This window comes from Geotrypetes seraphini, chromosome 3 (assembly GCF_902459505.1).
Source record: "Geotrypetes seraphini chromosome 3, aGeoSer1.1, whole genome shotgun sequence".
NCBI lineage: Eukaryota > Metazoa > Chordata > Amphibia > Gymnophiona > Dermophiidae > Geotrypetes > Geotrypetes seraphini.
Window position 1 is genome coordinate 348,533,678 of NC_047086.1, and position 12,346 is coordinate 348,546,023.

The window sequence follows — 12,346 nt, forward strand, 5'->3', positions numbered from 1 at the left end:
GATAATGTAACCTCGTATTCTTTGTAGACATCGGGATAATTGAGCTATATAGATAGATGATATTTAACATGCTAGTGTGGAGCTTTTCTGAAAAAAGTTTAGAAAATCCTACAGTAGAAATCTTTTCTTGAGATTTAGCAAGTTTACTTCGCTCAATAACAGGTGTACTGTATGAAAATCACAAAAGAAAACAATACTAATTATCTTTAGAAAAAATAAACAATCAGTACATACTGAAAGCACCACCAAAAAAGAAAAGAGAAAAATGTGGGGGAGGAACAAAAGGAAAACAGGACCCAGAGGAGCCTTGAAAATGAGGGAAAAACAATCAGAGAATTTATTAGAGGCTTCAATGAACAAAAACTCAGACAAACTTACAAGTAATCAGGAACAGCAATAGGAAATAACCACCAAACTACCGTAGGAGTAGGCATCTTTCTATCCACAACACTCTTCAAATGATCAGAGTTTAACACAAAACTGTTTCCCTCATATTGCACACAGCATTTATTTGAAAACTGAAGAAAATAAGTAGCCCCCAAGTCCAAAACTTGTAGATGTAATGATCAAATAGACTTTGTGACTCATTTGTATGGTCCTAGAGAAATCTGGAAATACATATATACTGTGATGCTACCATGGCCCTGGTGCCACCCAGTGGCCATATGGATAGGGTTGCTCTAAGCTTTTGCTGCACTTTCCTTACTGGATGCTTGAGCAATGCATGCAGTTGCTAAACAGCTTTCCAGTGCAATAGGTGAGACATTCTAGACATATGGGTTATCTCCCAATGGCCGTGAGCCATCTACAGAAGGAATCCATTCCAGATTTTTTCTCTGACCCTCCTGTACTTCACTGAGAGCTCTACTGCCACCTGTAGTTTTTCCCTTCTGCATGTGAGCCTTTTCTTATTTTCTTCAGTGTATTTTTGTCCCTTTTTGAGGTTTTCTTTGTGCTCACAGCGTTTCTTTAGCTCTGCCTGCACAGAGAATACACAGACTCAGGTCTGCAGCTGACAGGCCAATCCCTGGTGGTACCTGTTAGCCAGCGTGCATTTGTTTCTTTGGAACTCGGGGCCATCCCCGCTTTTACTCACCACTTAGTTAGCAGGGGTTCGAGCGCACACTGTTAGGCATCCTTTGGAGGCTCAGCGATGTCCTGCAGATCACTGGCTGCGTTTTCACCTCTGCCCTTTCCCTTTGCAAGTCCATTGGTCTGTGGGGGTGAAGATAGTCAGATACTGTGTCAGGCTGGCAGCCCAAAGATCAGTGTCAAAGAGGTATTCCAAGTATGAGGCAGTGATTCTCTGATTCCAGCTACTGTAAGAGAGCTGAGGCAGGCTGCAGAACATTTCCAGCACAGATCACAGTGAATAAGGCTTGTGAGGTGGATTTTGCATGTCCCGCTGTGTTCCCCCACCTGAAAATTCCTAAAGTTGCCATTTTTGTATTTTGCTTCAGGTAAAAAATATTGAGATTTTGGCACAAAGTTCATATCGGTGATCATCTTGGATTTTTAGTGATCTTTTTTTCAATTTGCTCCCTGCACTTCCGAAACTACATTTTTTGCCTCAAATCTTGTTGGGATTGTGTCCTTGGGCTCTTCTGCTTCAAATCTGCCAGGATTGCGCAAATTTAGTGCCTCCAGAGTGATCTTGTGCCATGTGGCACATCCGGGGGAGGCAGCAGCACCATACTTAACCTTTCCCCTGTCTAAGCCGGTGACTAAATGGGCAGCCAGCCTGTTGAGGTGGCCATTTCTCTGAAAGTTTCTCACAAATGGACGCGGGCACCCCACAGCCCAAGAAACGCAAGATCAAGTCATCTAAAGGAGGCCTTCTCAGGATTTATGAAATTCTTGTGGAATTCCTTTCAGGATAGCTGTGCTTTTGTGCAGTTCTGCTCTGCCTCTGATTTGTCTCTCAGCAGTTTTGCCTCTTTAGACACGCTCTCTTCTCTGTCAGCCACTATTCCTGAGTTAGCTGACCCTGAAATGGGCAATGCTGATGATCAGCTTGTGGACCCCTTGTTTTCTAGGGATTCTCTTCCTGTGGCAGCTACTACTATAGTACTATGCCCCTTAATTAGTACTGAATAATGTATCTTCCCATAGAAAGTACTGATTTACATACTGCACTCTTATTGCATTTGTCATACAGCTACATGTAAACTACTTAACATATAGCAGCTACATGTGTAAGAAATTTTTGAATGGACCTTCAGAATGCAGATGGGCACTGAATACTTCAAACTGCTGAAATCTTCATCAGTCCAACTTTTATTGAAATTGTCTATAAATTCATTTCTTCATCTTTTTTTTTATCCTTTCATCTTTGTATCTAAAGTTTTTTAATTGTACAACTACTAATATAAAAATCAATTTGAATTACCTAGCTTCAAATTTTGTTTTTTTCTTTTAAATCTCATCAAAATCACCTCTCCCGACATGCATGTTTCAAGTGAAATTTTCTTCAGAGTCGAGGGGAGCTGAAACCATAGAACAATAAAAAATCTTACTGTCATAGCTTCTAATGAATACATAAATGAATACTGTGCCTCAGAGGTTTCACTAACAATACTTTTGTAACCAACTTGTTAAATCATCTTGTCAAAGTATCAGTAAAGCCACACGCTTACCAATTGTAGCAGGGCAATATGCCGGATCTTCGGATCTTTCTCTGGCTGTAGATCATGGGGACGATTCCATGGTTCTGCGTTTATTTAAGTCTGCTGCTTTACCTGATCTGATATCAGAGACTCTGCAGGAGTTAAATTTAGTCATCAGCCGGCTCCTTCTACCTCTTCCTCTCTCCTTTGTGGAGTACGAGCTTAATCCTCCACTTTTCCCTGGCATCTGGATATGAGCATTCTGATCTCGGAGCAATGGGATTCTTCGGAAGATGCTCTCAAGGTGACGAGGACTATGTCCCATTTGTACTTAATGCAGCAGGAGTGCCAACAGCTTCTTGGTCAGCCTAAAGTAAATTATTTGGTTGCATAGGTGACTAAGAGCACCTCCCTTCCCAGAGAGTAGTGTGGTGCTCAAAGACATGCAGGATCACTGTGTGGATGTGGTTTTCAGGAGACTCTTTGAGGCAGCAGCTTTGGGAGTCAAAGCTGCTTCAGCAGCGTCCTTTCTCACATGCACTTGCTTGTCCAGGCTTTGTACTCTGGAGAGTGAAGCTTTAGAGTCCCTTCTTCAGCTTCTTTTGGCTGGAGTAGATTATGTTGCTGATGCCCTGTATGATCTTATGCAAGTCCTGAGTAAGATGTCGACGTATTTGATTTCTGCTCGCAGAATGCTCTGAATTAGATAGTGGGCTGGTGATTCCACCTCTACGGCTACTCTTTTTAGGCTTCCCTTTAAAGGGCAATTATTATTTGGCAAAGGCTTAGACAATCTCATGGATTCTGTAGTGGACTGTTGCCCTAAGACTGCCTGACATCAGACCCAGAACTTCTAGAGGTTCGGGATGCTCTAATTTTCATGGTTCCAGGTGTTCTCGCCCATATTCAAGCTCCATGTCTCAGAGATTTTTCCAGGGCTACAGGCAGAGGTTCTCTGGCTTCAGGCGTAATCAGCCTTTCACCTCCCATTCAGCTCCCTCTGCCAAAAAGGCATAATGAGGACAAGCCAAGGTAGGCCTCTCTATATATCAGGGGCAAACTCTCAGCATTCCTGTAAGCCTAGGTGCGCATCTCGTCTGATCAGTGGGTTTTGGACATTATTTGGTCCAGCTACAAGCTGGAATTTGCCCATCCTCTGACAGATTGGTTTGTGGACTCTCCCATGGGGTGCCTGGACAAGGCAAGCCACTGTACAAAGTTTGTTGGATATTCAGGTCATAGAACCGGTGCTGTCATAAGACTCGGGCCCAGGCAGGTACTCTGTATACTTTATCGTGCCAAAGAAAAACTTAGACGATTGGTGACCAGTCCTGGATCTTACGCATGTCAATGCAGTGTTCAAGGTCCTGCGCTTTTGCATGGAGACAGTATGGTCTATCATAGCAATGGTGGCTCCAGGAGAGTTCTTGCCTTTCTGGAACTTACACTTACTTACATATTCCCATTTATCAGGCACACTGGAAATTCCTTCAAGTTACGTGTCTGGAAAATCATAACCAGTTTTCAGTTCTGCTTTTTGGCCTGAATGGTGCCGCGTACTTTCACCAAGATGGAACCCTGGGAGACACCACATGTGAGGTTATAGACAGATGAAGAAGCATTTTGAAAGTTCTACCATGAAGGTAAGCTTTAAACCAGAGGAGAGCTGTTCCAACTATACTTGTTTCTTCTAGGTGGCAAAGAATATCATGATTTATGAGATCAAACATGTGCTAAGATCGAGAGATAAGAAGCACATCTCTGCCACCATTGAGGGTAGAGTAAATAACGTTTGCAAGAGCTAGTATGGTTTGTTCAGCTGAAAAATGATCCTGAAAAATGGGGGAGGTATATGTTTAAATGATCTTCTGATTTATGATTTTTCTGGAGGGAAGAGAAGGGATGGTGGTTTTATTTCTTAAGGGTTGATGAACTGTTTCTGATTGTTTATAAGTGCTTAATTCTTAGCTTTTTGACAAGTATGTTATATTGCACTTTTGAAAGAACTGAAAATTCAATAAAGATTAAAAAAAAAGAAAGAAAAATGATCCTTAAAGCCTATCTGACAAGGATGAAGATAATTGGTCTTATCAAGGAAAGAAGTAAGTTGGAGAGGCACAAGTTGTTCTGTGAGTTTTGTGATAAATGGAAATTGTGAAATTGGGTGATAATTCCTTGCATTGGATTTATCAGCAGTGGTATTCTTTTGCATTACTTGGTGGTGACTAGTGCCTTCTGCAAGTCCAGTCAGCTTTCTCTGTTGTTTATGGGCTGTTCGGGGAAGTGGGAGCTGCCTCTAAATCATCTCTAGTATGTTGGATTAAGGGGGCAATAGAGGCAGCATATATTCTTAACTGGACAGTACCGTATTTTCACGCATATAACGCGCGCGTTATACATGATTTTACAAACCGAGCATAACCATGCGCGTTATATGCATGAGCGCGTTTTACAATTTTTTACATTGCTGGTTCCCCCCTCCCCCCGATTCATCCCCCAGCCCCCCCCCCGCACCGTTTGCGGTGGAGAAGCAGCCTACCGTAGGTTCGTGATGCCAGTGAGCCCTGCTGCTTCCTCTGCCGGCGGTCCCGCCCCTTCTCTGAGCCCTGCGCTGCTTCCTCTGCCGCGGTCCCGCCCCTTCTCTGATGTCAGAGAAAGGGCGGGACCTCAGCAGAGGAAGCAGCGCAGGGCTCAGAGAAGGGGCGGGACTACCGGCAGAGGAAGCAGCAGGGCTCACTGGCATCGCAAACCCACGGTAGGCTGCTTCTCCATCGCAAACGGTGCGGGGGGGGGGGCTGGGGGATGAATCGGACGTCGGGGGGAGGTGCGAACGGTCCTTCAGAGTGGGGGGCCAGCGGTCCTTTGGGGTGGGGCATCAGGCTTTCAGGGTGGGGCGGGCCTTCAAGGGGGGGGACAGGACTTCAAGGGCAGGGCGGCGAGAGGAGAGTCGGGGCAGCAAGCAACATGCGCGGTATACGCGTGGGTGCACTATACCAAAATTTTCTTACATAAATTCCTTGTTCCTGTGCGCTATACCCGTGTGCGCGTTATATGCGTGAAAATACGGTAGTTTTGGTGGATCTGTGGACTCATGCGATAAGAGCTCAAGCTAACTCCTGGGTGGAGGCCCTGTGGTGACTTTAGAGCACAGTTCTTCAACCTCCGGTCCGCAGAAAATTTCTGTCGGTCCACGCAGGGCCGGCGAGATCTACAAATTAAATTTCCTGTCGGGCATCTGTTCCCCTTTCCCTTCCAGGGCCGGCGTTACGATCAGCTGCGGTACTGCTACAAACGGCCGGCAAAAAGAAAGACAGAAGCCGCGGGACTTTTGCTCTTGCCTGCATCGCTATAGGCTCTGCCGATCTTGATCCCGCCCCCTTCTGAAGTGACTTCCTGTGTTTGAGGGGCAGGATTGAGACAGGCAGAGCTTGTAGCGAATAGCAATTCAGGCAAGAGGAAAGGTCCCACGGCTTCTGTCTTCATTCTAGCTGTCTGATTTAGCGGGACCATAATTGAAGATTGGGTAGGGTTTGTCTTTGTTTTTGCTGCCAAGTTTAGCAGGACCGGGGTCGAAGGCAGAGCTAATAGCAATCGAGTGCTGGAAGAGTGGATCGGGGCCAGCAGCCAAGGAAGGAAATAAGAGATGCTGGATTATGAGGAGAGGGAAAAATGTGATATAGGTGTTGTTGGAAGGGGATGGTAGATCCAGGAGGGGGGATTGGTGTGACAGAAGGAAGATAGTGGATCCCCTTGGGGGAGGATAGTTATTGGAACTAGGTGGGAATTGGAAGAATAGGGACACAAAGATAGATGCTGGACCTTGCAGGGGGCAGAGAGACATGGAAAATGCTGAACATGAGGACGGAAGTCAGATGTTGGACATGGGTAGAGGGAGTAGGGAGACAGAGGGGATATGCTGGACATGGTGAAGGGGGAATAGGGAGACAAGGAGAAGATGCTGAATAAGGAATGGAGGGAGTAGGGTGATGGAAGGTATCTGCTGGATTAAGATGGGGAAAAGAGGGGAGGCACTGGGATGAGGAAAGATGGTGGGTTGGCCGGATGGCTCAGCAACAGGAAGAAAAAAAGAACACAGGAAGATGCTGGACATGGAGGTTGTAGGGTGAAGGAAAAAAGCAGACTTGACTGAGTAGGACTTGACGGAGTAGGTGGGAGATGCTGGACACAGGGTGGATGCAGTAAGAAGAAAAAGGAGGTTCTGGATATTGGAATAATAGGTAGAAGACAGGAAGGGACAGAAGTGGCAGATAGATTGAAGACCTTGGAAAGAAATTTAAGAAAAGACAGAAGAAAGCAGAACAAAATGGGCAGATAATAAAGTTAGAAAAAAATAATTTTATTTCTATTTTGTCATTAGAATATATCAGATTTGAACTATATATCCTGCTAGAGACATAACTGGGGACTGCAAAGCCCAGGCAGTGCTTCTTCAGCTTCCAGCACTCCCCTAACACTATTCCTGTCATGTGTGACTGCAGTATTCTGTTAGCATGATATTTCTGTGTTGCATTCTGTAATAATTTGGCTTGTTCAGTTTTCTTGATAGTGGAGGGGATATATGTGAAGAGGAGGGGAAGGGAAACAGGGGTTTTGTTGCTCCTTGCTCTATATATTTGTATTTATAAAATGACAATTGTACAGAATATTGTTTCTTTTTATACTTTAATAAAATATGTTCAATATAAAATCATAACTGAGGCTTGTGCGGATGGGATCAGATGGTTTGCAGGGACCGAACTTGCGGAGACGGGGTGAAAATGTTTTTTTAAAATTTCAGTCTTAGTAGTTTGCCAGTCCACAAAATAATTCTTTTATTTCCGCCGGTCCATAGGTGTAAAAAGGTTGAAGAACACTGCTCTAGAGCAGTGTTCTTCAACCTTTTTAAACCCGTGGACCGGCAGAAAAAAAAGAATTATTTTGTGGACCGGCAAACTACCGTATTTTCACGTAGATAACGCGCACCCGTGTAAAACGCGCACATGGGTATAGCACGCAAAAAACACAAATTTATGTACAGAAATTTTTATATACCGCGCACACCCGTATACCGCGCATGCTGCCCGACTCTCCTTTCGCCCGCCCCGACTCTCCTCTGGCCACCCCGACTCTCCTTTCGCTCGCCCCGACTCTCCTCTCCCCCTTGAAGTCCTGTCCCCCCCCCGAAAGCCTGATGCCCCCCCCCCCGACGTCCGATTCAACCCCCCCGCAGGACCGCTCGCACCCCCACTCCGAAGGACCGCTCGCACGCATCCGCACCCCCACCCAGAAGGACCGCTCGCACGCACTCCCACCTGCACCCCCGCCATGAAGGACCGCTCCCACCCCCACAGCCTCCCAACCCCCCCATCATGTAGAAGCTCCTACCGGTGTCCTGCTGCTTCCTCTTGGCGGTCCCGACTCCCCGTCACGATCGGGGCAAGAGGGAGCTCAAGCCCTCTTGCCCCAGCCAACCGCGGCACCCCCGACACGATCGGGGCAAGAGGGAGCTCAAGCCCTCTTGCCCCCCCCCACTCCCCGTCACGATCGGGGCAAAAGGGAACCCAAGCCCTCTTGCCCCGCCGACTCCCCAACTCCCCAACAATATAGGGCCAGGAGGGAGCCCAAGTCCTCCTGGCCCTGGCGACCCCCCCCCCTGCTAGTTGTTCGGGCCAGGAGGGAGCCCAAACCCTCCTGGCCACGGCGACCTCCTACCCCCACCCCGCACTACATTACGGGCAGGAGGGATCCCAGGCCCTCCTGCCCTCGACGCAAACCCCCCTCCCCCCAACGACCGCCCCCCCCAAGAACCTCCGACCGCCCCCCCAGCCGACCCGCGACCCCCCTGGCCGACCCCCACGACACCCCCACCCCCCTTCCCCGTACCTTTGTGTAGTTGGCCGGACAGACGGGAGCCAAACCCACCTGTCCGGCAGGCAGCCAACGACGGAATGAGGCTGGATTGGCCCATCCGTCCCAAAGCTCCGCCTACTGGTGGGGCCTAAGGCGCCTGTGCCAATCAGAATAGGCCCGGGAGCCTTAGGTCCCTCCTGGGGGCGGGGCCTTGGGCACATGTTCGGGTAGGCGGAGCTTTGGGACGGATGGGCCAATCCGGCCTCATTCGTCGTTGGCTGCCTGCCGGACAGGCGAGTTTGACTCCCGTCTGTCCGGCCAACTACACAAAGGTAAGGGGAAGGGGGGTGGGGGTGTCGTGGGGGTCGGCCAAGGGGGTCGCGGGTCGGTTGGGGGGGGCGGTCGGAGGTTCTTGAGGGGGCAGTCGTTGGGGGGAGAGGAGTTTGCGTCGAGGGCAGGAGGGCCTGGGATCCCTCCTGCCCGTAATGTAGTGGGGGGTGGGGGTAGGGGGTCGCCGTGGCCAGGAGGGTTTGGGCTCCCTCCTGGCCCGAACAACTAGCGGGGGGGGGGGGGGTCGCCAGGGCCAGGAGAACTTGGGCTCCCTCCTGGCCCGAACAACTAGCGGGGGGGAGGGGTCGCCAGGGCCAGGAGGACTTGGGCTCCCTCCTGGCCCTATATTGTTGGGGAGTTGGGGAGTCGGCGGGGCAAGAGGGCTTGGGCTCCCTTTTGCCCCGATCGTGTCGGGGAGTCGGGGGAGGGAGGCAAGAGGGCTTGAGCTCCCTCTTGCCCCGATCGTGTCGGGGGTGCCGCGGTTGGCTGGGGCAAGAGGGCTTGAGCTCACTCTTGCCCCGATCGTGTCGGGGGTGCCGCGGTTGGCTGGGGCAAGAGGGCTTGAGCTCACTCTTGCCTCGATCGTGTTGGGTGTCGGGACCGCCAAGAGGAAGCAGCAGGACACCGGTAGGAGCTTCTACATGATGGGGGGGTCGGGAGGCTGTGGGGGTGCGAGCGGTCCTTCAGGGTGGGGGTGCGGGTGTGAGTGCGTGCGAGCGGTCCTTCGGGGTGGGGGTGTAGGTGTGTGCGAGTGGTCCTTCGGGGTGGGGGTGCGAGCGGTCCTGCGGGGGGGGGGTGTGAATCGGACGTCGGGGGGGGGGGACTATGTAAAAAAAAATTTTGTACAACGCGCTCACGTGTATAATGTGCAAGGGTATGCGCGGTACGTAAAAACCACGTATAACGCGCGCGTTATATGCAAGAAAATACGGTACTAGGACTAAAATTTTAAAACCCCGTTTCCGCCCCATCTCCGCGAGCTCGGTCCCCACAAATCATCTGATCCTATCCACACAAGCCTCAGTTAAGATTTTATATTGAATGTATTTTATTAAAGTATAAAAAGAAAAAATATTCTGTACAATTGTCATTTTATAAATACAAATAATTCAGAGCAGGATCAACAAAACCCCTGTCTCCCCTCCCCTTCACATATATCCCCTCTACTATCAAGAAAACTGAACAAGCCAAATTATTACAGAATGCTACACAGAAATATCATGCTAACAGAATACTGCAGTCACACATGACAGCAATAGTTTTAGGGGAGTGCAACTAGGGCAACTGCCCCCTGGTCAGAGAGCGCCCTAAGCCAGCTGGAAGCTAAAGAAGCACTGCCTGGGTTTTGCAGTCCCCAGTTATGTCTAACACCAGCTCTAGCAGGATATATATTTCAAATCTGATATATTCTTTTTTTTTATAATATCATGTTTATTAAGACAAGAAACGCAAGGACAGTCACTGGCAACAACGATACAGAGAAAGGGCATTGCAAATATAAAGAAACAGAACAATGTACATGGGGCACTGAGCCATAAATCTACAGAACAGTGCGCACCCCCTAACAAACCTAACATGAGGGTGCAGAATCATAAGCAGTAAACAAATACAAAAGCGTAGATAGGCAATGCGGTATGAAACAGAGGCCCTTTGCCCCAATAAAGATCATATAAGTAGCAATAAGAGATAACAGTGAACTGTCCAGCAACTCTCGCCTAAAATTTCTAATTAGAAAGAACTGCAACAACAACAAGGATCCCCAAACGATCCACCACAACCACACAACATGCATACCCTAATCAGAATCATTCGAACCTCCAAACACACACCTCAAACATTCCAACAGACTCACACATATATTACGTCTATGTATTGGACATGAGTCATCTGAGCAAGAAAGGAATGGTACTCAAGTGTGCAATATTAACACATGCAAATACTCAAACTGGGGACCTGCAGCACCGGAACAGAGAGAAGAGTACATGATGGAAACAGGACAATATAGAGTTATGATATACGGAGTTACGATATACAGATATATAATATACAGATGTATGATATACAGATTTACAGATTCAGGGGGGCCGTGCACATACACTGCAGGAGCTTGTTCTACGGAGTGGCTAAGCTAACAGATCTAGAGATTTCCTCCAAAGTGAGCAATATAATTTCCAATGGGGCTGGGGTCGGGACGCAAAAGTGTCCAATTCAAACCGTGCTTGGAGTTGCATCCGTGCTGCCCACATGCAATAGATCGGGACCTCCTCAGAAGCCCAATACTTCAAGATGAGCTGTTTGCCTACCAGGAGCGCGTGGAGGATGAATTTGTGAGCTGGAAAATCCAGTCCCTGTTGGGTAAAATCCGTGACATCTCCCAAGAGTAGGGCAGGGGGGGGTTCCAGGGCACGGTACGTTGCAAGACATTCGCCAAGTAGAGCTGTACCTGGCTCCAGAAGTGCAGTTTGGGGCAAGTGAAAAATGAATGGACATAGTCACCCTTGTGGGATGTGCAATTGGTGCATGTATCATCGCTCCATAAGCCCATGTGATAGCCCCTAGCTCTAGTGATATAATACCGATGTAAGATTTTGTATTGTGTTTCCTGCAGGCCCGCGGCCTTCACATATAAGTATAGAGTTTGAAACAGGGGCTTAAGGTCATCTATAGTTACCTGCACGCCTAGCTCTGTGTACCACTCACCCCCCAAAACCCGAAGGCATCCCTCTCCTAAATGATCTCTACCCGCCTTATACCATGTGGAAATCTTGTTAGATGCAGTAGGGGTAGCAAGAAAGACTAAGTCCAAAGGGCCGCATCTCCAGTTATCCCCATGCTGGCGTACCCAGGAGTGAAAATAGTGGTGAATTTGCAGATAAGTGTACATGTGTGCAGGGGGTAGCGCCATGCTAGCCGCATTTGTGCAAAAGAGGGGAATTCCCCCCCACCTAAAGCCAAAACATCCCCCATAGTCGTAGTGCGGGCGGTGCGATCTCTCAGACCCGCCAGACCCCCCACTCCGGAGGCAAAGTCAGGATTCCTTAGAAGAGAGAGAAACGGGGATACAGCAGGCAACCTATTCTGAAGACTACGCCACCAACGCCACGCTCGTCTAAAAGGGAGAAGGAAAGGTAAAATAGTTGAGCGGGACTGCGCACCCCCTCCCCCCGCCCCATGGAGAAAAGAGGAGAAAGACCAGGGTAGGCAGCATTCCTCTAGTAAAGAATCAGGGGAGTAGCGGAGCGAGGAAACCAGTTCGTGAATCCAACGAAGGAGCGTGGCGACATTATAGATACGTAGGGAGGGCAAGCCCAGGCCCCCCCGATCTCGACTCTGGGTTAATTTAAGTGAATTAATACGTGCCCTCCTCCCCTTCCACACAAAAGGAGCAAATGATGGACTGATAGACGCGCTCGTCTGCACGAGTAATCCAGATGGGTATAGTTTGTAGTGGGTAGAGCAATTTCGGGAACATCACCATTTTAACCAGGGCCACACGCCCCAAGAGTGAAAGAGGCAGCGATTGCCATTTAAGACAAAGAGTTTTGATCCGTCCAATGGTA

At 48.7% G+C, this 12,346-nt stretch overlaps 1 protein-coding gene across 3 annotated transcripts in view; it reads left to right on the forward strand.

Moving 5' to 3' along the window:
* Positions 1 to 12,346, forward strand: part of PPP2R5A (protein phosphatase 2 regulatory subunit B'alpha) — a 203,832-nt gene that overhangs the window by 94,050 nt on the left and 97,436 nt on the right. The gene's annotated exons all lie outside the window — the stretch shown is intronic.